Source organism: Myzus persicae, unplaced genomic scaffold (assembly GCF_001856785.1).
Source record: "Myzus persicae strain clone G006 unplaced genomic scaffold, MPER_G0061.0, whole genome shotgun sequence".
NCBI classification, from domain to species: domain Eukaryota; kingdom Metazoa; phylum Arthropoda; class Insecta; order Hemiptera; family Aphididae; genus Myzus; species Myzus persicae.
The window spans coordinates 116,654-144,300 of record NW_019102587.1 but is presented as its reverse complement, the minus strand read 5'-3'; the positions used below and the strand labels follow the sequence as shown (position 1 = coordinate 144,300).

The window sequence follows — 27,647 nt, the reverse complement described above, 5'->3', positions numbered from 1 at the left end:
GTTTAATTTTTACTCGGTATTATTTATCTATTATTATGGATTAAATTCAGTTTAATATATTAATATGACACAGGTGCTTTACGTTTTTAATATTTATTTATGAAACAGTTTATGATGAAGTACCTTTACTGGATCTTCATTCTATTATTTTCGTATTATTATATATTTCATCAATTAAGCTTATTGTTCAGCTGTTACAGATGGCCTAAATAAAAAGTTATGCTAAAAAACAAAATTTTATGTTAAAATAGTATAATACCTTGGGCCTTCATAAATCATTTTCTTGGAGCGTTAATAATATTTAAGGATCCAAAATTAAATAATATAAAATAAATAATATTTCCCGGCTTACATAAGTTGGACAACTATACAGTTTCCATTAAATTAATTACTATTTATAATGTTTGATGACTTGAAATGGTTTCCTCTCTTACGAAATGGTAATTACAGGGATGATATAGTATTACTGTCATACCACCAAATTCGCACTTAGTGGAGTGTTTTTAAATGTTTAACCCTTACAGTGTAAGCTATATTTGTAATATATAAACGATTTGAACTCGAAAAAAGAATATTTAACTTAACAAATTATTATGGTCTTAAAATATAATTATTCATCCATAAATAATGTGCCTAATATAGTGAACTAATTTGCTATGTTTGTCTTTGAGTATGTTTTTAAATCGGATTTATGAGATTATAATGTATTACAAGACGTTACAACAACCTTTAGCATTCTGGTTTCCGTTAACTCTATACGACTTTACCTGACAAAGTACAATACAACAGTCAAATCAATACTTGTCGTATGTATTCGAAATGTAGATTTTTATATTTTTACATACAATTATTGTTTGTAACATGCAGCTAAGAGAAAAAAATGTATAGATTAAAAATGTTCATAATGTACTAAAAATATAATATCAATAAAATCATCCGAGATGCTCTAGATAATATTCTTGCTTTTAGATTTTATAAAAGGTGAATTCATTCTAATTTCAGAAATTACACAGTAAAATGTACTGTTAGAAAGTACAATTTGACATGAACTTTTGTAAGATAGAGAAAATAAATGACCGTGTGAAGTCCTTTTAACATATGAAATTGTTTGTATTACACGCTTATGTAAATCAAATGTACCCTTTTAAATACTAAAAATATTTGTGGGTTATAAATGTTTCTTTGGGACTTCAATTACGTATGCGTAAAGTTTAGACTATAAACGTTGATTTTACATTTATAATACGCAATATCAAAAACATTACCAGACATATTTTTGTTTTGATTTTTCATGACAACTATCCAAAGAACGACGAATTCATTGACATGTCAATGAATTTATCAAAACTAAATACTTATTATATTCAGGAAATTGAATTTAAAAAACAGTATCTCAGTGTATCATTGTATACAATGTATTGAATATACATTCTTTATTAAAGGATGAAATCTCAAGACTGTTGGCTGCTGTCAACTGTCAAGTTACATAGTATAACATTTTTAAACTGAAATGATACAACATTCATGGCCAGTTGAGGATATTATTGTAATATTATTTTCCCAGAATGAAAAACTTATTATATACATTAAATGAAGTCTATTATCACCCTCAAGAATAAAAAAAATTATAAATATATTGATGAACAGTGAACGCTGAGATCACGTCTATAAAAATAAAAACTATGTTCAGAAAATTAATCAACAACAGATCTTGAAAATATATTAAGTTTAGTTCAAGACTTAGAAACTTGAAACTTGTCATGATTCGTGCATTACACAATTATTATTAATTTTAAGATATAATTTCATTTTAATCAATTATACCAGACGTGAATAACCCATTAAAAATAGCAACTATGTAACACAATGTTCAATCTAATAATTTAATAATAAGTCACAGATGCTATTCGCTTTACATGATAATTTGTAAACAAGATGATTTGCATGCGTTCCTATATCATCCATGTACAAGTGAGCAACCAACTATGAAATATCGAGTTTTAAGGGGAAAACTTAAGTTTTTAATGTTATGAATTGCATCGAAGATAAACACGTTCTGGCAAAAGTTTAATGACAGCGTATACTTCAAACTGTACATTAAGACATTTCCCGGAAATCTCATGCCGTCTCAACAAAGTATAATATATTCATTTAATTTAATGTACGAAATGCTTCCTAACTTATTTCTTGATCACATTAGTTTTATATACATAATAACTTATATCTTATAAACACTCGATACTCGACGAAGCAAATTAATGAATAAAATTATTATTACATTTATTTTATTTCGTTATGACATTACCTAACGGAAATTTGTATAGTTTTCAATCTTCACAATAAAAAAGGAAAAGCTGTTTGTTGGTAACCACATCAACCGAGAACGGCTTGACCGACTTTGCTCTTTTTTATATTCATTATATTCCGAATGAGGTTTTCACGGAAAGAGAAATTGGAAAAGTTGCCCGGAAAATGGGAAAATTCGGGAAAAACTGAAAGGCCTTTTTTCAATGCGATTTTTCTTTAAATTGTTTTTTGTTTATAAAAGGTTGCCAGTGTTTACATATTATTATATAGAAATTGTAAAAATTAGTTTTTTTTTCTATTTAAATGGTTGCAACTGGTTGCATATATAATATAATTGTTATTATGATATAATTTAATAACTTTGATATTTGGTCACTATATTTTTTATCCGCTTAGGTTTATCCAAATTTAATAGTCTTATCAACAGATTCCCTGAGACATAGAGGGTGTATAATTTTTTTTACAGTTAATATATTTATAAAAAAAAACAAATCTTTGCACGGGCAATGACCCAGCTGGACTCAAAATCTACTGTAAAGTTTTCAACAGAAAGTTATACCAATATATTGCTTGAGACTAGGAGCATTTTAATACCTTAATTTTTAAAACTGAATAGATAGCTAAAGATAGTTATTTTTTTGTTTATTCATAAAGTTACCATTATTTGATCCAATATCATATTCTCCAATATTGAAAAAGATGGCATAATAAAGAATTTTGAAAAAAAAAATCATTTTATCTCTATTATAATTAGTTGATAATGGTATGTATATTTATTTACTAATATATTTATGGGAAAAATAACAATTTATTGTTACAGTTAGGCCGGCACATTTTTACAAATGATAATCAAAGCCAAGTCAAAAAATCTATCACTTTAAAGTTATTCTTATTTTTTTTATTATTTAGTTTCATTCAGTTCAACATCAGTTAATCTAATATACAGATAAGTTTTAAAAGCCGTATACTATAGTAACAATGTAGTACATAGTGTTGTTCTATATTGTAAGGCACGTAACTACTTTAAAAATTATACAGAAAAACTTATGATCAATGAAAAGTCAGATGAAAATTACTTGTAATAGTAGGAAGGATTTTGAAAAGAAAAAAATTCCGAATAAAAAAACAAATAACCATTACAAAAATATAAAATAATTCATTTTGCACGTTAGGCGATGAAAAAAGCTGTCGAGATTTCCCCAACTATTGCAGTTCACACTTATATCAACCAGATGCTGAAGTTGTATTTACAAAATCCGTTTGCTTGTTATCCGTAGGCTTCAGAGAACAAAAATCAAAATGTATACCGTTCAAAAGCTGTCATGATTTATCGACACTGCTAGATATACAGATTCAACACAACATCGTTCACGTCTGATTTGTCTTATCTTCTTCAATATATAAGTTTAAAATATTGAACCGTTTCGTGAAAGTTTTTATCGCCTAAAAGATGATGTTTTGAGATATCTCCGAGGAGAGTGTGCAGTGCGAAGATTTAAAGCTTGAAAAAAAACGGGACATCGAGAGAGAGACGTATAATTTTTTTTATTCTTCAAACCTCGAGGGTAATAATGAGAACTGGCCTAATAAGATACGACCCTGTATTGCTACCTTATTATCGTTTAATGGATGTCTTTCCATTAAAATCGATTGATAATAATATAAACATATTTGTTTATTGACGATATTGGCGTATTGATATAACGAACTTTAATTTATTGAATTAGTGTTTTGGAGTTTATTCGTGCATCATGCATTTCGATAAATTAATCAATTGTTTTTTTTTTTTAATTACGCATTGGAACACTACGCAACATTTTTATTTAATAAACTCAGTTTAAAATCTTTCGTGGTTTTTTCCGTTACGATTTCCATATTTTATTATGACGAAAACGCTGTGTGTGCATACACCTTCGCATCATAGTTAAAACTATACAGTAGCATACAGAAAACGCGACGTGGTGTACACAAAAAAAAAACAACACTAGGATTTAACATCAAGGACACGCATGTAAAATATGATAATTTTTTTTCTATTTTTAACATTCGACGTTTACTCCGGCTTACATTCACGGTAATTCGATGGTACGCTGGGCGTTGTTATTGTTTTATGGATAAACGAAAGTCCATATTTTTTGCTACGATGGAGTCGGTGGCGAGGTCGGAGGTGGTGCGCACGTAAAGCATTTAAAATTATATATAGGCACTTGTGTGGGACACGGTAAATATACAGAGTGGTGCATTTTTAACGGTGTAATCGTTATTGTACATACTTGATGTGGTATGACACTGTGAACTTTTCCATACTGTATAAATGCATAAAATAACATAAAATATGGTTGTTTTTTTTTTTTGTGAATTGTTCTTTGTCTATGCTATCATACGGGTTCGCGTATAATCGAGTTGTTAATTTAATACGACAATACAGTTATGAAAAAAAAAACGAAATGTTGCACTCCAAAGACCCAAAAACACGTCGACGTCGAAATGTCCTGTCGTTCGAACACCCACTGTGTTTAACGAACCTAGGTCGGTCGACATTTCCGAATTGGTACCCGGATTGTTTCATTTGTTATATTCGAAATGGTACCGGTTAAAAATACTATTAATGAGTTTTTTACAACAATATCTTGTAGTTTTAAATGTATTATTATAATCAAACGAAAATAATACATGAGTACATACCTATATTCGTGCTCATCAATATTTTTATGTTCAAACATGTTATATATTAGATTAACTACTTGAAATTACCGATATATATATTTTCAAGCTTATTATATCAAATGTTGGAATTATTATACTTGCTCAAGTGCGCAACCGATGCAATTGTGGATTTTCAGGTATATTAGACATATAGCAATCATTTACTGTTGGATTTAACGGACGTTTTTCGTCCACACCACCTCCCAAGTAAGGTTTAGCGTAGTTCTCCAACAAAAAAAAAAAAAAAATCGGTAAGCCAAAGATTGTACACCAATACCACGATTAAAATACATAATATGGTATACTACCTTGGTATAGAATGTGCACATCAATAATTTTAATGCAGCAGTTTACACTAACATTTTTTTCCTTATCATAACAAATAATTAGCTTGATAATGACGTATCAGTGCACTTTTTGGTGACTGCGTACACTATTGTTTGTGTATGTTATATGCAGGAATGTCCGAACACAAGGTCTCGCGGAGGGTGCGAATATGATCGTAATATTGTATTTGTAGCGCCTGCAGTATATTATATATATTATTACTGTGTTAGTCATTTTATTCTTTTTTTAAATTGTACGGTTGGTTATTCGCTAAATAACATCACTGCCGACCCGAAGGTAGTGTGAGTCTGACAATTCGACTACACGCGCAGTCGGATCGAATGGTAACAGCAATAACAACAGCTGCTGTACAGTGACTGTATGCGCCTTCGATTTCTTATTGTTACCCAAATTTTAATCGGATTGCCGTCCTAAATGCGTTGGCATTGTGTAAGCGCGGAGCGATGAAATTGGCCTGGCAAAGGCGGAGACGGTGGACGACGATCGTGCGGTCAGGGTGGGGGGTGACGAGATGGACGTGTCGGGAATGACGATCCGTGGAAGGTTTTTATCTCAAGGTTGCCGCCGGAAGACGATCCAAAACGACGTCGAGTAATAATATTATATATAAGTGAATTTTCCGTCCTACGTATATTCTCCATCCCACCGAACGTCATCCCCCAGACCTTCTTTACCCGGCGTTCGCGCGGTTATCGCCTAGAATTATAAAATATTATTAAAATATATACCTCAGACGCGTTGTTTGTCGACGATAATATTCACAGCAGGGTACCAAGGCAGTAAAAAAATAATAAGTCGACGTCCGTTTAAAATATCCAAGAAATTTTCCCTTCACTTCCGGTGTGGTGTGAATACGATAGGATTTCTGCATTTTATGTCGACGATACAAGTACGGCATAATATATTATCGATAGAATTATAGTACAATTATCGATATAATACAGTCCTCAAGGCTAAAGTCTCAAAGTCAACAACAACTTAACTGATCGATATCGATTATGGTCGTGGCTCGTATTTTGAGTGTAGATATTCACTGTATTCGTAATATTATAATAAAATATTGTATAAATATAGATTTAACTGGTGTAAGATATTATGATATTTAGATAAATACACTTATTAATAATAATATTATTAAAATTTAGTGTTGATACCATAACAGCTAGCAATATCATAATTAATTTTATATAATTTTCATAATATTATTATATTGGAATTGTATAATATACCTATCATTTTCAAGGGTTAACCACCAAAATCCCGATGAGAATAGATATCTCGGTCGTACCCTTCTATTGCAAAAAACGACGTTTACACTGTTCAAAAGGTCGCTTGTTTTGTCGAGTCGAAGGAAAAATGATTTCATTATTATTACGTGACGTGATTTTTCCGACTCGATCACATGAACCCGTGTGAACACAAGTGAACAAATTTTCAAAGGAGTGTGCACATTTCGTAAACTACCTTAGGTGTATTCCTGCAATACTCACCTATCATGCTCTCGTAACGTAATTTCAATATTGTCCTTATATTTATTATAATACTCTACAGTGAGTTCGTACGTTTTCATAAAATGAAAAAATAACTTATAGTAAATAAAAAAAAATATGTTTTTCATACAGTTTTCGGTGTAGGTAGATACTCACGCGCAAGTTTGTACGACAACCACAAAATAATAATATGTTTTGGTAATATTTTGCAACGGAAACCGAAATCTATAAATCCACTATGTATGCAAATTTGTGTAAACACCATTTTTCTCGTTTCAGACCTTAAAAATTATCTACAAATATTCATACTAACACAATATTCACAATCTAAACTTATTACTTTCCCAAATATTCTATCGAGTATATCACACATTTGTTGCCTTCGTTTTCTCTATGGGCACAAGTTTATGCGGTAACGGATTAAATAATTATAAACAACGTTAATACTATTTTAGACATTATTAATACATAAACGACGAATTATATTTCATGGAATTCGATGAGGTTGCTGGATAATAATTATAATAGATTATTACTTCATAATTATTATACTGTGCTTTGTAGAACTTTAAATCAGAATATGCAGAATTAAATTGTCGAGACCTTAAATCTATGCAGACAATTATATTTATCTTTGTACAATTTTTTTTTTTAATTTAAGTATTTATTTTTAATTTTTCAAAACATAAAGTTTAAAATATATTTTATGATTTAAAAAAAATATACAAACAAGTTTTCCATTATATAAATATATTTACCGAAAATAAGATGGACGGTATTTAATTTTCTCCAAAATAGTAAAAAAAAAAACTTGAATGTATTTCGAAAAATATCTTGTACAATGTTGAGTAATATTAATAGAATTTACCGAGTTATACTTCACTCACGTCTTTAATAATATAATATAGGTTTAGTCTATACCTATAAATAGTTACCTAGTGAGAAAATATAAAATCATTATTTTTGTATTAATACTTTTTGTGCGTTATGGACGCAATAAATGTAACAGCATATAAAAAAGAATATTCACGGCGGGGGCTTTATTATTTTTTAATCCAGTTAAAGCTCAAATGGTGCTAAAAATGAACAGGATTAATGTTAGTGGGTAGGTACACATATAAATACGGGGGGAATAAACGCAACATTAAATTGGATATTGACACTTAAACTATTCAAATCAATGGAAAATAGGTCAAACCACAGCAGGGTTTACTCGGTAAAAATCTTACAAACGACCGATACATGACCCGTTTCGTATTAAATCGCAGAACTTTATACGGTGCGAATAATGACAATAACAAACAAACCTTAGTCAGTAACAACGCCACAGTTCACCGGTACGGAAACATTATTTTTCCACACTGTGCAATTTCCATGATGCCATGACATAAAAAAGTACTCGATATTAATATATTATTGTTATTAGTTACTGCACATATAGATGTTGTTTAGAGTTAAGACGTCGTGCCAGAAATTCGACTGTGCACACGTAGGTAACCAATATTATATTATTATATGCACGTGAACGGCTTTACCTATTGACCTACATATCGCTTGTATATTATAGACAAAATTATTATTGTTAACTGTACCTATAATAGATCACACACACATATATTGACATACACTGAGAGTATATAATATAATGTGTATACATATAAATCGTGTATATGCATAGACGGCTCTTACTATAGCACACTCATAAACTATCGCAATTATGTTAAACTTGAAAAACTTTCCCGGGGCACGTAACTCCGACGGTAGTTCAGGTCGACGATTCGCCTGCCCTACGATACGATCTATCACTCTGAGCTGCGAGTGTTTACCGAGTTGATAATGTTCAAATATATTATAATGATATAATTACTAGAGCCAAAGTTTAGAGTATCACGATTGTTGATACTGTATTTATACCTAGGTTCTGTTTAAAAATTTCAAATCGGTCCACTTGCCCATTCGATCTGTTCGGAAAGCACTATTATATTGTTTGTATAAAACGAATTTGTGTAAATGTTATGATACTGCGACAGATGTTGTAAATATACTTTAGTGTAAATCACTTAGACAACTTTATGGCATTGTGGATTATTCTATCTCAATAAAAACAAAATACAACCAAATATTCAGAACGAAATAAATGTAGTGTACTACACTTATTAACACATATAGCACCACGCGGTCGGTTGATGTCAGCTTATAATCAATTTACGGTATTATAAATTAGAATAAAAAAAAACTATAAATCCTAAACACAAAATAAGAGATGTGTTTAAGATCTTTCGCTATTTCTGGTTGTGATAAGGACAACACACCGCGACTGAACGTTCGATTTATTTATAAACAGCTTTAATATTAACCGTCTAGACGCATTCGTTATTTATTTTTTTGTGTTCATTTAATAAACTATAGTGCGATTTCTACAAGGACAAACATTTTGTTCTCATTAAAATATAGAATATTTTCGTAACATTACGTGAATTGTATCTAAAAAACAAAACGTGACTTTCCTGCATAGAGAAGACATTATGGTGTGTATGAAAGACTCGAATGCTGTGCAATAAAAATTTTCTGTTGCACCCTTTCCTCAGCATACGCGTTCCACAGAGTGTCAGTGGAGTGAATTAAAAAAATATATATTTTTTTTAAAAAAAGACACGTGACTAAGAAAATTCTTTAGTATCATTTTATGCCTTAATGTTTCGCACTAATGGCCGTGGAACTCAAAATGGAATACATTTTAAAATATATACATTAGAGTTTCGTTTTGAATACGTTTCAAGTACTGTGTGTGTGTGTGTGTGTGTTTTACTTTAACTATATTCTACCTACATGTACAACTCTTATTCGTCGCGTTTCGCAAATGGTGACGACGAGGTTTTTCTAATAATTTAATTTAATACGCCAATGACGAAGTGTTCTCGACTTCAAGAATTTAATAATGTTAACGATATTGTAATGTTAATATAATATATGTATATACATAGGATGATGTATTTATGCCGTTGTATGCATGGTCTAATAATAATTAATAACTACTATAAATTATAATAAATAATGATGAATCGATAATTTAAAGGTTTCTTGTAGTAAATAGTTAATTATTACGCATTTGCAATATTATTAGTGCATTAATCAAATACTCTTAGAACTCAAGCCACCAAATTAAGTATTCAAATTAAATATATTTTAATTAGGTAATTATAGGTTAATCATATGGATATTATGGGGAAAAAATATAATTATTAAATCAATTAATATAATTTTACAATAAATACTGATAAATTTTAATATTATATAATAAAACTCAAAACACATAACTACTATGTTTGGCAACTGCTTTGTAAAGGTATCTTATCCCAAAAATAATCAAAATATTTATTTTTTGTCTTGCGTGATTCATTATACGTATATCCGATTAAAGTTTAGAAAAGGGTATTAAAAGATAGTTAAAAATACTATATATATTTTTATTAATTACTCTACTTTATGATTTTTTTCTATTAGTACTTTAATTAAAACTAATAATTAACTAATTAAACTTTAGAGTGCATCACCTTAAAACTTTATTAAAATTAAATTAATGAAGTAGATATGCAACGAGTGTTTAAAAATTGTAAAATTTTCATAATGATGTTTAGTTTAAAATATATGATTATATTTTTTTTTAATTCAATTTTATTGATGTGTATTTATTTTTAAAAAACATACATACAATGACATACGATTCAACGTGTATATACAGCTACCGAGACCATCTGGAAAATTATGTGAATTTTTATTCACGATATTATTATGAATATAGGTACATAATTCGTAGTAAGAGGACAAAGGAGAAGAAAATTTCTGGAAAAAAACAACTATACAAACAAAATACCAAATTATAATGACGTTAATTTAGTGCGCGTTTCGTAAGTACTAATACAAATACAATCGAAAGTTGTCTTTTATGATGAAAAAAATGTTGGAGGAAGTTCAAAGTTTTATGAATGTTGTTAGAACGAGAAAATTTGAGTTGGAAAATACACACGTGTAATAATAATAATGGATAAAATTCAAGGAAGTCATTTTTCACCGAGTAGAGATCTGTAGGTGAACGTAAAAATTATTACATAATCAAGTAATATATTTTAGCATCCGCTGAAAAGTTTTCAAGATACAGTAGTAACGTTTGAATTATGCAAATCTCCCATCATAATGTGCTAACTGGTGAATTTTTGACACTTAGACATTATACGTAGTGTAATGTTACAGCTATTCCAGTATCGAAGAAAACCAAATATTATATAAATGGGTGAATGTAAAATAAAATGTGAGCTATGAAAATTTTACAACTATTAAATAATTGTTATTTAGATTTTGATTGGCGTAACGAATTACAAAAATAATTAAGCCAATAACAAATTACTTTTTAACCTTCACCGCTGGAAGTTTCAAAAAATAATGCTGCAATTTATATCACATAAATATATATTATGTTATAGGGAAAATAATATTGCCATTTATAAATTATTTACAATGCTTTAGTACCAACAATTCTATTTTTTTTTATCAATACCTATGTATAATATTTCACTTAAAAAATTAAAAAATTAGAATACGTTTTCTTGTATCGTACCAACATTTGTGCTCCTTACTAAACATAATAATTGGATGTTACATTTACCTTATATAGTTATATGATTATAATGTGCATGTTTATTGCGTTTAAATGAGAAAAACAAATTTTCAAAATAAATGTTAATACAATTAAAAGAACTGTAAAATAAGTAAGGTGATTACTGATAAATTACCTAAGAAATATAATCTGTTTTAAAGATCAAAATATATAACAGAAATAATTAAAAAAATACACTCAACTTTAACACAATAAGGTAGAATATGGAAAATCTTAAGTTTATATAAACAACGCTTTTGTGATACAAAACTACATTTTGAACTGTCTTTCGAAAAATAATTAACAGATATCCTGGCTATACCAAAATACTACTGCATTTTTATTTTATTTTTATACTTGCGTGTGTGTGTTTAATTTCCAGTTTTTTATTTTATGAGATGTTTAAAGTGCTTAAACACAGTTTTACTAGAGAAATACAGTTTTTTTTCTACTAGACATTGAACAGCACGTCAATGCCTCATCAATTAGGGTTGACAAATCCAATTTAAAACTAAAAAAAGCTATTCATCTTCAACAGGATGCGATATAACCATTTTAAAAAAAAATTGTGAAATTTAACATACATAATTAATATAGCACACAAAGGCTATAAGTTTATATATAATATATATATACATTATATACATATAGCATAACTACGTAGGTATATGCACACATACGAAATCAAAAATATCTTAATATTCACAATTTTGTTATTCAACCACTGTAGGTCATCTATGCGGGATAGATAGATATTATAACGACGTATAAGGTGTTCATATATAATATTCAAATCCGATACCAAAGTTTATGATGGCGTTTATATTTTTATCTGATGTAGACAATATATACGTTTAAAACCGATCAACATAAAACCGTGTCTGTACGGATCAAGTATTACACACAACGATAATAATATATAACATATTATATATATCGTCCTAATCGGGTCGGTTTCCTTCCCGAAATAATAATATGAATACACTATTTATTATTATTATTAATTTGAATGCGACCGAATGTATAATAATAGTAATAATATCATAACCGTTCCGAAAAAAGGCGTTTTTGTAATAAACTATATCTAAAAGGTTTAATCGAAGAATTGAACGATTTTTTCTTCTGTAACAATATTTTACAACGTAGTTACAAGATTTTTGCTATGAAAAACGATCGTTGAAAATATTTGACCCTTAAACGATGGATGGTACTCGAGATTACAATTTAACAAAGTAACAGACACCTATAGAATGGTATAGACGGCAGACGTTCATAAACACTTAACCACGTCGAAATACATCTAGCCTGTGCTTCAAAGGTGTCTTTACGATATCGAACACATTATAATATCATAGACACAAAAAAAAAAATTTAGTTATTTAATTATAACTTAAAAGTATTTAAAGTTTTGATGAGCGAGGTAGAGGACTTACATTTTGCGGAGGTGAGTACTCCACGGCCCAATAATCTATATAAACTTTAAATACATAAAAGTTGACAATTTTTTTTATATAAAACACAGTAGCTCAGTATCGAGTAAGTAGGTAATCTAAACGAATAAAACTTTAAATTGGCAGAATCATTGGATTAATATTAAACTACCACTGTGCTTCGTGGCGGAATCGATGAAATCCCCTTGGTGGCTTGGTAGGATTCATTAAATATTTCAAGTACATGATATATTTTATGAAACTTTAAACCTTACGAGTAGGTACGTATTATAGATGCAATGAAAAGAGACAATAATATTTTTATAATGTCTAAGAATATTGGAGAAACGCGTAACTTGCAGTTTGAGTATAAGTGTATATTATTATTTATTATATGTAAGTGTATACAATTCAGCCGGGCATTGGTCCAATAACAATATTTCTCGTAAAGCGCAGTGTTTTCAGTCCTTGTTGACGTCATTGCTCTCTAAATGTACAGGGTATTTTTTCAAAGAACACCAACATGGAAATGTTTACGATATATAGGATGTTTATCCTACACGTTCGCGTAGTGAAGAGATCCACATAAACAAAATGTTTAGAATGTTTTTCCATCCAAATAGGTATATGTTTTTCCTTATGGGATTATGATGGCGCAATCGTTGAAGAATCACCCTGCATATAACGGATAAAGGTAATATTTATTATTACGTTAGCGTTTTTTACCACCTATATTATCTTCTATCTACTCATCCACGAGAACACGACTTCCGATAATTGGCAAACAACACTGGCCGCTGCGTTACTTATCGTCTAGAATACGCTTAAGTATATATAATATATATGCTAGTAGCTAAACGGCGGTAATATATTATCATTATAATCAAAAGAGATGGGATGAGTGGAATAAATACAACAACTCGTTTTCGATTATAATCAAAATGTAACTATTTCGTTGATATAGGTACTGCTTGTTGATATATTGTTGAATTTGGACCGAAAACACTAACGTAACTAATAGTAAAACGTATTTGATTTGTAATGAATACCATCATCTGAATATTATAAAACAACAGTAATAGTAAAAGCATAAATGCCGTATTTAACCATGATAACGTAGGGCTGTTAATATTACATATGTATACATTTCTATTATATTATATTAATCGTCCTAATTCCAAAATGGCTTTTCGGTATTTTACAATAGGGCTTTGAACATGAGTATTTTTGTGACTTCTGATGCATAGTTAAATCGATTAATAATAATATGTAGAATTGTCAATATTTCGTACAATACATATTATGTGATCAACTGCTGTAGTACTGACTATACCTATATTTCGCATACGTAATATTTTTTTATTATACAAGTTCAATATTATACATTCTAGTGAACCTGCATAATAATATAATACATAACATATCGTGTTGTGCAACAATTATAAGTTATGCAATATTAAACACGAGTACATTTGCAAAAAAGTAAGTGTGGAGGAATAGTGTCATTGGTCATTCTACACCATGAATTTGTATCGTACGTAAAATACCGAGTGCTTTGCTTTCATCGTTTATTCCAGAAATTAAAAATGTAATAATTTATTATTTTGTATGTTTAAACTTTTGAAACAATGTGATCAGTAGGTAACACATTTAATTTTATAATAAAATATTACCTAACTATAAAAAAAAAATGTCAATTGTTTTAAAATATGGTAGAAACAATTTGTCATTAAACTGATAAAATCGATAGACGATCTTCAAGGTATTGTCTCCGAGAACAAATCTTAAAAGTGGCCACTACACCATACCTCAGAAATTATTTGAAAACAAGTGTAAACAGTATTACTTCACGCCTCGCCTGCCTAAGTGCTTACGCCTCTCTCGGGGGGGGGGGGACACTTTGGGAACCACTGCCTTACATTATAGCGAGTTTGATTGACCAACATAAATTCATATTTAATTTACCCGCCGAGTTTCGTCATGCAATAACATACCGACATAATAACACGTATAGGCGCTTGAATAATGCGGACCGCTATAGTACCCCTCGTCTCGTATCCACAGGCCAAATCCACGTGAATAACACACGGTCGAGGCGTGCCGTTAAAGGTGTGTCACCGCATCGCATGTGCACACACGCAACCACAAAAGTGTTCACAAACGGTTTGGGTGCCCTTGAAAACACGCACACACACACACGCGCGCGGGGGCGCGGAAAACGAGTGCGTGTGAGTGTGTAAACATCGGGGACTTATTCCGTCCGTTTGTTAATGTGCATAACTATTGGGTTGTCACCTATTCCCGTAGTGTATACTCGCTCAAGTGTGCGTATGTATGTCGAAAATTGCGGGTATATGTGCGGCGGCGGCGGCGGCGAAAAGGGTCAGAGACGATATAATAATAATAATAATAATAATAATACCGGCCAGAGGAGCCGCGCACTATACACTCAACTACTGCGCTTCTCCTCCGCCGTCGTCGTCGAAATATCTGTGCGAAAGGAAAACCTTCTCGACGTTGATCGTTTTTATTTTTTCTGTTTTTTCTCTAACGACCGAAACTTTTTATCCGTCACGAGAGAGTGACAGCCATCGTCCGTTATTGTTCACCTATATACAATATATGTATTATATTATGTATATATTATGGCCGTTTCCCGGTGCAGGTGGCTTTCGTAGACGGAGCACTCTGCAGTACCTATATACATATTATATTAATCGCGCGCAAACGATAAATACGGTTTTGGCGTTTGATTGATTGCCGAGAGTGCACACAACTCGACGATACGATACGCTACAATAATATGTTAGTGTCTATACGAGAAGAAAAGTATTAAATAGGATTGAGGAGACGATCGTCGTCGACGTCAGCCACAGTTTATGCGAGCACCCTGCAGTAAACCCACGGGCACAGCCGTCGCTATAATTAACATTTTTTTGAACCTGTGATAAATTTTAATCGTTCTCATTCTGTCTTTAATCACTGTAAATCTGATTAGTTATTACGTACCTGAGTATTTGTTCATTTTTAGTTATTTAAGTCTTTAAACCCTGATTCAGCAATGAATATTTTTTATGATGCCTTGCTTCTCAATAATACATAGTGTTCTTCAATGTAAATTAATTTCCACTTATAGGTTTCTATTATTGGGTTTCTACAGATTTTAGAAGGATCTTGTTTCTAAAGAAAAGAACCTGGGGCGGAGTGGCCCGTCGGGCAACCGGGACAATGCCCGGTGGCCTGGCTTGCTTATATAAGAAGTGGCCTGGTCCTGGTGTGATGAAAATAATTAATATTTAAAATATTTAGCTATTTTTTATGACTGTAAAAACAACGAAAACAAATTAATAATGTGATATGAGAACCACCAATATTATTAAATTGTTTTATACTTCACCCAATCAAAAAATGGTAAGCACACATCTATAGCAATAAGACAATAAATGGTACGAAATTAAATTTGAAAAAAATGGCCTGAAATAAATTTATGATGCCTGAAAATATCTGTTTGCCCGGTAAGAATTGTTGAGCCACTCCAGCCCTGAAAAGAACATCTGATGCGAAATTTAAATTAACATCTAATACTAGTTAATGATTGTAATTATTCATCTTTAAAGTGGGCATTATCTCTTATTTTGTTTGCACTGCTGTTCGTTAACAGTGAAAAGGATCAATGCTGACTCTTTTATTTTGCCAATAATTATATAAAACTATATACATATAAGAAGTCGATAATTTTAATGACTATCTGCAATTTCAATACGATTTGAATAGATTTATAGAAATGATCTAATTCGATAGGTCTGTCGTTAAATGTTGATGCTTTAAAGTACGTCGATGTTTAATTCATATTTAATCAATCTCTGATCTTAATATTGTGCGCTGCGATGAATGTATAATTGGCATTGGTTTCAAACTTAATCACAGTCTTGAACCTAGGTTTCACGTTGAAATGGCATCGAGTTGTAAGGCTTTGAAGGTTTGTAACTTTATTATGAGATTAGCCAAGAATTGTAAGCAATAAAAAACCACGAAGATGCTTTTTTGTAAATTAGTACCTACATTAGTCCTTTCTTTGAATGTGGCTCTGTTTTATGAGATCCTTGTTCCCTATACATCAGGCAGTTGTATTCAATTTAAAGAGTTCGAAGATAATTATAATTTTTTTTATGATTCGTTAGATTCTTACTAAATATTTCTCATCCACTTCATTATTATATACTCTTTTTACAAATCTAAGACCTAGACTAAATTTTTTAGAAGAATATAGCCATGTTTTGAGTATACTATTTTCGAATAATTTACCGACACGTTCCCTTCTACAGTCATATACGCAACACAAATTATCTTAAGATAGCAAAAATAAAACGATTATCAAAGTTATTTGCAGCCCATTGGCCATTGAACTCTTCGTTTTCCGAGTAGTTTTTATGTTATGTAAATGTAGTTTATTTATTAACTGTTAATGGTTTCAAAATATGCAAATATCCGTCCCAAGGGTCTTCCTGTATATATTATCAAAATAAAAGAATGGTATTTTATACCAAACCTGACAAATTCAGTCGATAGTCGTTACATTTAATATATAAAAAACTCCAAAAATTCTAATCATTACATTAAAGTACTAAACCATTGAAACCTGTCGCGGTTTACCTACCTATACCCAAACAATGCATTTACGAGTTCTTCTCTTCAAAAAAAAAAATTTCAAAAAGAAATAGAAAATATTGAAAATGTCTATAAATAACATAAAATGATCAAAAATATTTTTTAAATGATAGGTACCAACAACATCCTAATATAACTACAGATCTGGTAAAAAATGTATAGCTCTGCATTTTAAATTTTAAATTACGACAAGAAAACAAAACCGATTTTGTCATTAACTAGTTTTGATAAAAAATTTCTATTTTTAATTATTTGTTTGTTCACTCTTTTAAAATAAAAATATCATATAATTTTTCACCAGAAATTACCGTCGAATATATAAAGTGTTTTTTGTACTATGATATGTTTACCTACATCAGTTAAAAAAAAAACATAATTGTTGATTTGTTGCCTTCACAAATTTACTTAAGGTAAAAATAATATGATGATGGCCTGATGCTCTATAACATTATAAATTTATAAAATATGACGTTACTAGTCGCTATTATTCGGTATTCTACTGCATTCACTATTGGTTAACTTATATTGCCCTCTGTAGTCGTCATATGCAACTCGGGTTGTGTATACATCATCCAAATTAATTTGTTGCCCTAGAGCGCTCAGGTTCGCCGAATTTTCGACATGTCTAATTTGAACTATGTCGACAAATGGTTATCCCAACACAATAGACGAATAAACGCCCGAAGAAACTGCAGTGTGTATACGTACATGGTGGTTGTAACACGGCAGAAAACTGCGATAGTTAATGAAATAATATAATAACATCGAAACCAAGAAGCGGTTGTCTTTGGTAATCAATAAAATATGTCTATTGGTATCATATTATGTTAGCCATTTCGCATTTGAGTATAAAACTATAAACCCTTCGAGGCGCAGGCATTTAATTCAATAATCAATATATTATTTTAAGAGCTGAAATTACGTTACACGTTTACGTAGGTAGAGGCGGCAGCGTATTAATGGTATTAAGGATAAAGAAAGCAATTTCCTCGGATGGAAAATGTGCCTATGTTCTACACGAGTGAGACAATAAAATAAATAGAATTGTTTAACATTAAAAAAATTCTGAATAATTTTTAATCTTGTGTATAACCTATATTAAGAAAAATGATTGCACTGAAAGTTTTGTTCTACAACTCAGGTAAACTACTTGTTAAATGTTTGGTTTAGATGTAATAACATCTAAAAAATAATTATCTGATCGAAAATTGTTGGTAAAAAAAAGTGTTATCATTAAAAAAAAAATAAGTTTGAATCAACACAGGATATGTGCCTAAGGATAGCCACAGGATACCTAAGTATTTTGAAATAATATGGTCTTTGAGTGTAAGCACACGAAAATCATAATTTAAATCAAAAAACTATGCTTTATTTAAGGAAAATTAGGAAATGAGCCCATACTTGGTGAATCACTCTGTATATAATACGTTCAATCAATATTATATTAATTTCATTTTAATCTGTTTCTAAGTGCTGCCGACATCGATTATACGCCTATAACACACTGCATAGAGAAGCAAACAAGCCACAAACGCTACAGCGTTTGTTTTTTTAATTAGTTTTTTTTTTGTTTTACATTGACCGACTGTCAGATGTGTATAGCTATCGACATGGAATTACACTGTATCAACGTATATAGTCACTGCCACTTCGTCCCTATATAGACCAGTGGTAATGCCATTTTTACATTTATATAGTCGCAACTTCTATAATATGTCATATTCTGAGTTTGTCACTAAAACCACGACTAACAACTGCGTGATTTATAGTTTATTGGCTGAAATCACGTGACGTGACCACTGACCATCATCAGCATTTCGCTCGGTTGTTATTGAAGCTCAGTGCCTATCATAATAGTATCGAATATCGAAGAAGGCAAATTTTTCAGATTGGAGAGAAATTATTTTGTTGAAAAATCTCTCAGTTGTCTCGACGACTCGACGTAATCCTAACCTCGTACATAGTTTAACGAAAATCGGATAATGGCCATTCCCAAACAGCTGTTGATCGGCTAAAAAGACGGTCAGAATAATTATGGTTGTTTCACACGAAACAGTGGCGTGTTTCTAAATAGATCTTAGCAATGAAATAATTTTATGGAAAGGTTTTGGATTCCAGAAGTAATGTTTGTCTATTATTTATGATGATGTATCTTTACTATATCTCTAAAATTATACTTCACAACATTAAACTTGGACGGTGTAGAAGTGATAAATCAATTTTTCAATTATTAAGCTATTTTGTATTTTGTAGAAAAAAATGTTTTACTTGAAATATATTATTTTCACGAGTGTAAAATATATACCAATATACTAACGATTTTTAGTTAGATACAGCTAAAAGCAGACACCATTGTTCGTTAAGGCAATCAAAGATCCAGGCGTGTAATAAATAATCACAAATAATCGCATACGTTTGGGTGCCTAGTACCTACTAAGCTAAATAAATATAAATTTAGTGAATAATAAAAACGATTCAACGGGTGAGACAAAAGAAAAAACAAATCTTCTGGTAGAATACGATATGACCCCCGATGTCTAGAAAAACACATTTATTTTGTCTAACAGCCAATTATTCAATTATTTAATTAATTAGGTATTTATAACATATACATGAGTATATTTAACAGTGGAGTTGTCACTATTCACACAACTATAAATCACAAATATTATTGGAGATAAAAAATTTGAATCCTTTCATTATTGACATAAATATTAATTTTATTAATTAGTTGTATTATTTATCGGGGAATATAAAAAATATAAGTGACAAAATAAAATAATAATTTAGAACAATTTGTTGGTTCAACTGGAAATGTTCATAATTGTATGGTCCTAAAGGTCTGGCTAAATATTCAACACAGAATAACTAAATAGAACAATAATTAGGCTCTTTGAGGATTTTATTTTTAAACTATTTAACTGACGACCATTTTTGAAAGGAAACTCTAGTTTATATTCCGTTATTACTTCTTTACTTGGTATGGTTTTTATAGATTTCGTAATTTTGATGAATCAATAAAATTTTTATATCGTAATATGAATCTGGAGGTCTTACATTTAATATCATAAAATATATCATCATATATTCTCATATAATATAAACTACTAATAATACCTACGACCTAATTAAATATGTAACATAATCATTGTGAAGATAATTTTCTGAACACAAATTATAGTATATGACACAAGATCCATGCACCTACGTAGGTCACGTTTTTTTGATGTTATTAAATATTAAATAGGTACACTATAGTATGTAACAACCATCAATCTATATTTTTATCTTCCAGCTTAATATTTCTTTTAGATAAAAATAGTTTTAAAACGATTTTTCTAATATTAGGTATTGTTTTCTTCCAAATACTCGGAAGGACAAAATCAATATAACCTTACTTAATATCCTGATTTTATATCAGAGTATAACGGGTATAATACTTATAATGTATATTTTATCAGTAACATTAACTTAATAACTATTTTTAATATCACAGTTTTAAATATTTGTTATGATATTCTCAGGTTAAAAATCTCTAAGAATTAAAAAATTTGAATTAAGGTATTTCATAATTTTTTTCGCAAATCTAATTGTTTAAATTTGATAGTTTAATTTTCAATGACTAAATTGATCTAGTTATAAGAAAACATTTTCAAAAATATAGCAAATTTCTTGAAAAATGACCTTGAAAGATGTCTGTCCATACAGCTCGATATGATAAATTAATAAAAATAAATCCTCCGTTATAGACATCCACATTGAAATAACATATTTCTTGGCAGAGCGTTGTTTCTTAAGTTCGAAATAATTGCTGAACTATACAGATGTCACTGTTTAAAATACACATTAAATATAGGTATCAATGTATCATATTAGTATTATGATTTAATAAAATTCGTCTAAAACGTCTAAGACATACATAGCAATAGAATCTATACCTATTTCAAATTAAACAATGTAGTCATTAGTGATTATAAAAATGCTAAAATAGCTATTTTTTTAACTTTGAATAATGATTATATTTCAATTTGCAACAGAACAATAAACTCGTGTAATACCAATACAACATTATAAGGCTTTCTTTATTATTTTTACGAGATTATAATTTTACAATCAAAAAATTCATATTTATTTGGTGCAAATGTTATAACGCTAAAAATTATATGAAAATACAAATGTAATCAAAGGTAAATTAATTGTTGATCGCTGCAGTTGTTTAATTTAATTTTGATGAGAGGTTTCTGTTTTGCAAGTTGCAAATGGCCAGTTAGAAATTATTTTTGATCAACTAATTTTCGTCACCCCAAACGATCGCTTGACTTTTCCAGAAAAAAATCCCACCCATCGTCGGTAGTAGGTTCTAAGCGAATACCGAAATTTTCGTTTTCACGACGCGAGCGCGTAGATGTGAGTCAGATATGCGTCACTACCGAATGTCCGGACGTATCGATTTGCAACTATGTACCTATATATTATTATACGGAGTCGAATGTTTACGGACAGACAGAAAATTACGGATGACAAAAATGATATTTATAAACGATTCCAAATCAAATAATTTTGCCCGTGAAAACCTGTTCGTTAGGTCGTTCTAGAGGACCTGGATGTCATAACGAAATTATGAAGATACCTTGCAACATAAATCGTTTGATTCATGTCCCCAAAATAACTATTCATGGTATTTACTATATATCAAGTTATTGTACAAATGAAATGTGCGTGGGTTTGCTCACAAAATTTTGAAGTAAATACATGTTACGGTGTTCTGTACTCATACCTTACAATCCAACACATTTAAGGGTTGGAACGAAACAATAGTCTCACTATATATATATTATATCTGATATAAAAGAAACTCGACGAAAGTCCATAAAAGTGTTAAAATCAATGAGTTGAAAGCTTATCTCCAACCAAAATGCCCTTTAGTCCACCTTAAAAGTGCCGATGTTGCATTTATTTATAAACTTGCAAGTGTCCTCATTTATTGTTCGTCGCCAGTTGCACGTATACCGATTTGAGTCCATCAGTGATATAATATGCCAGTAATCGTTCAGTATTTAATATATGATGCATCGTATCAACCGAGGTCAAAATAATCTGTTGGATGCGAAGTCAAGTGAACCGAATAGATGAAATATTGAACGAATTAATTATTTTGTTAGGTTAGTCAAACAATTAATTACGTATAATTAAAAATAATCTATTCGTTTTGAACTCAACTGCTAGAAATACAGCATCTACTTTAAAAATTAATAGCGATGAAAAATTATAGCTTACCAAGGAAAGGTAAAAATACAACCTTCCAAAGAGCTTTACGCAGCCGGAAGCGTTGCGTTATTCAGACAGAGTGATCAGTAGTGGTGGCGGCGTTGGAAACCACGTGCAAAGAGACGCTTTGTTTTTATTTGGCCAAACTGTTATTGTTATTCACTTACGCAAAGTTTCTTGAGAAGCGAAAAGACAAAAATATTTTGTGCTGGCAAATACATTACGATATTGCATAGACACGAAGAGCTTTTCGATCCTGGTGGTATTGGCAACGAGAACGATGTTATTGAACTAGGTATTGTATATTATTAAGCTCTGAAATGGACCAAACTGGGCTGTACCGTGCTGTGGTGGGGATATCCGAGCCAGTTGTCGTCACGGCTCGGGAAACATGATTTGGACTTAGAAAATCATTTCCCTTGGATCAGGATCGTTCGAGTGATTATCATTTATTTAATGTTTCTGCGAGACAGACGAAGGCTCGACTGTACAATATAATATCATCTGTGTTAACTTCAGGCCATCTATTATTATCGCGACTGTCGTATTGTAGGTACACGCAGCTCCAGCTTGAAAGAAACCTTTTAATCTTATTAAACACTGCGGCGAGACGGTAACAATTAAATTATAATACGAACGTTTGTATTATACCTTTGTGGCGTTAAGCGTAGGTATATATTATAATATTAATATACTATAGGTATGTGCCGTTCGAGCTGCTTCTCTCATTATTTCTCCCATCGAAACTTTCGACCGATCGTTAAATCTTGGGGACGTATTGAAAACGAACGCGTTTCATCACGACACATCGACCCACCGCGCCACCGTCGGTTCATCGTCACGGGCAATCGTCAACATCCTCCGCCGCCGAACGGTCAGCCGGGATGATGGGGAGGCCATCGATTCAACAATTGTTTTTTCCGTTCTTCCGTCACCGACATTCGCGTGTCACGCATTAATAATATACGAACAAGCATACGATAATCTCCTGCGAACCTGGGTAAGCTACGATCACCGCACATTCAAAGTAGGTACATAATAATGCAATGTTTTTAGGCTTTTAACATCTGCACATAAGTACAGACTGCGCATTCTGACTTTTTAGTTTTGGGATAATAGTAATAAATAACATGCATCGACTTAAGTTTGCATCGCTTGTCGTTAAAACGTGTAATGAAATCAATTATTGTCTCGGGGGGTAATTGTTTCAAGACGATTCGCATGCCAAAACGCGAGATTAGAAAATGCCATTGTCCGTATCGTAACTTTTCTCATTCCAATGCAATTCAATACGATGAATAAAATTAAACTGTTTGTATAGAATGTGCTTTTATAACTTTGTGCAATAACCTCAGTTTTGTTTTCCTGCTGGTGCAATATCTCGAGACTAATATAAAGAATTATAGCATTAAAAAACTTATAAAATAATATTATTTGTTAGTCCATGATATTGTAGCTAAAAACGTATACGGTGATTCAAGTACGATACTCGGAAAACCAAAAATTAATATCAACACAAAAAAAAACAATATAATATAATATATACGGACATTAATACGGACGATATTCTAACATATTCTAGTCCTTGACGTGCATTATGAACCAGCTGCAGTCGGTAGGTCATGAAACATTATAGATTACAGTGCTTAAGTATATGAACTACGGTGGATATCTGATTTATTAGGATAAATAGCTTCTTATCTGAATTTGTCCCCAAATGTTCAATATAATATTATGTGCGATGATATTAGATTCATTTATTGCAATGTCTATTTTGTAAGGTTAAGACATTTTTTCTTAGAGCAGTGTCATGTATTAGTGTCTACATTACCATAAATATGTAGTGGTTTTTCTTGACACATACCAAAACATTTATACCTCTTCTACTTCAGCAAAATACGCTTTAAATTAATGGAGGTAAATCTGAAAACTCACTTCGCTAGTTCTGATTTTAATTGAACCTAACCTAGATAAACAATGTCCTGTGCAATTAATGGGTTATGTTAAACTGATCATTAACATTCCGTTTGTCTTGGTAAGTATGGCAAGTATGTAATTGATTATTTTGGGGACATTTATTTCAAAATTGTTTGATTTTACATAAATATATAACAAGGGTCAATATAATATTTTGTTCGACATTTGTTTTACATAATATTACTCATGAGCGACCAAACGTGTTAAAATGTATTACCTGTTATAAATTTAGTAACCTCCCTCCTGATAATAACAGATGACCACTGAAAATAGTTTTATTTTTTTTATGGCGTATCAAAGGATAAATGTATTCTCAGTAGATCACTATCAACAAAATTTTAGACCTCCTAAACATATAATATCATAGTGATCTAAATAACAAACGAAGTTTGGTGCAGAACTTTTGGGTAATAATTTTTTTCACACATGGTACTGATTTACGAACAACAAAGTTAACGAACATGCTAAGTACTTCCAGACAAAAGTTTATAATGAAATTCATGGTGGTATAAAGGTTAAGTGGAGGCAGTAGTCATCGCATAGTTTGACCCGACAACCAAGCTCCTACCCTATACCCATTCACCACCCATAATCATTCATTATCGCACAGACTTGTACTACATGTCTACACGGGAAACAAATCGCAGAGCTCGTAAATCTTTATGTACACCCTCGAAACAACTGTTTTAACGCGTGTTCGCCATCCAATTAGTTGTCGACAAGAGTTTAAAAAATAGAGTATTGTTCCGGTTGTTTTTAAATCGCTCGAACACGTACCCGTCTTACCTAACACTCGTCATATACAACGTGACATATTATACGAAACAGTAAGAGCAAACAGTAACAATCATTGAGATAACAAACAAGCACTGCAATACGGTAATATAATACATATAATTGTTTATTATCGATTTGCATCAATCCGTTGGTTTGATGCACCTATACGTGACGTTGAGGCAACAGCGAATCATCGGGGAACTCAATAGGTCAATATAATATAGCGGTATTTGGTGGTATTTGTAATTGGTACTTCAGGTGCAATATCGATTCCAACTATAATCTAGAAAACTGTCGAGTCCAGAGCAGTCGACGTCGAAAAATAGAAATATCAGTGATCCTGCTCGTCACGGTCCTGCGATAAATATTAAATTATAATATAAACATAATATATAGTCTCGCGGTATGTACCTCGATTCGGTGGTTTTGGAGGTGGGTCATGGGGCTTAGAGGGGTACCGATCTGCGACATTGACGGCATGACATATATGTGAGATAAAATAGAAAAATTGCCCAATCCGACCGCAGTAGACCGACGTAGTCTATATGCTATAAAACGAGTGCACCGCATATGCGCCCATCAAGACCACAGTCCATCATACACCTCTCTCGTAGGCACCACGGACTATGTATGGACCAGCACAAACCCCAGTGATGGATCTGTTCTTTTTTTTATGAGGGGGGAAATAAATGACGTACAGCTGACCTACAACCGCGGATGTGCATGCGGCTAGCTCGACCAATACGCGACGACTTCGACCCGATCCCGAAAACAGTTTTAATAGTGCTTATATTATATAATATCATAATATACGGGATTGTTTTTAGAAGTGACTAATGACTAATGAGAGTGAACTCCTACACCGCCTCGTAATAATACTCGAACACGCGGCTACACGTCATATTATATACTTTATAGCACAAAATAAAATATATTATACGCATGGTCGTGATCGATGGCCACCGTAAAGGATGTGGCCAATTTATATGGCTCAGTGTCGTCGTCGTGGTAGATTTTAAGAAAAGGACAGAACAAAACGATGCGAATTTGTTTTTTCCTCTAGAGGTTTTGACTTATGTCCCAAAATTACCACACTCATCAAGGGATACATTTTTTTGATAACGTTGTTCAAGCGATGCCTCGTGTGTGCGTCACGTTTAGTAAAAACCATCCAGCGGGGTCATTTTTGAAAAACTACTACACAACATAGGAACGTAATATATATATATATATGCGTAATACGTTTACAAATATATTAGGTACACAGAACACTGAACAACAACATTATTGTGTACCGGGCTTCCGGGCTTATTATGTGAATATTATGTAGTTATTATACGGGCGACGTGTGAAGTAAATAATAAAGCGAATAATATATTATTATAATCTATAATCATTAACATTACATAACACTGCTATATTATATTAAAACGTCGAAACTCATCCGATGCACTAGTCCGTGTCTGACCGTGTGTGCTTTTTGGATCCATTTTTTATCCGTTCCGCAAAAATTGTTTCGTTAGCGAATTAAAACGTGTATTAATAGGTGTAACATTTTCTCTGTCTTGTATTTCGGGCGCATTTTATTATTGAGTTCAATGTCAAGATATTCCTAATTTTAGAAAAGATCTATCTTTAAAGTACTATAAAAATATGGGTCGAACAAAAATAAATCGGCTTTTATACAAGTATATTTTTTAATCATTAAATATTTCATGAACTACACACATTTATTTTTGAAACTATAAATATTATTCGCACTTAAAATTTGTAATCTCGTGTTTCCTCTGAATCAAAAAAACAAATCTGTTTCAGTAGAGTTTAAAATTACAAGTACAATTTAATATAATTTAAAACAAATTTATTACGTTTGAAACGACGATAAAAAATGTATTTACAACTACTAATTCGTTTTTATTTAAATATGAAAGTATATCAAATTCTGTTTCTGATTATTTACTCAACAATTAAAATATGTAATAAGCTCTAAAGTAATTTGATATAATTATTACCTGTAGAAAA

The 27,647-nt window shown here is 31.1% G+C and overlaps 1 protein-coding gene across 1 annotated transcript in view; it reads right to left on the bottom strand.

The window, feature by feature from the left end:
• LOC111032620 (dual 3',5'-cyclic-AMP and -GMP phosphodiesterase 11A-like) overlaps positions 1-27,647 on the bottom strand; it is a 90,981-nt gene that overhangs the window by 53,141 nt on the left and 10,193 nt on the right. The gene's annotated exons all lie outside the window — the stretch shown is intronic.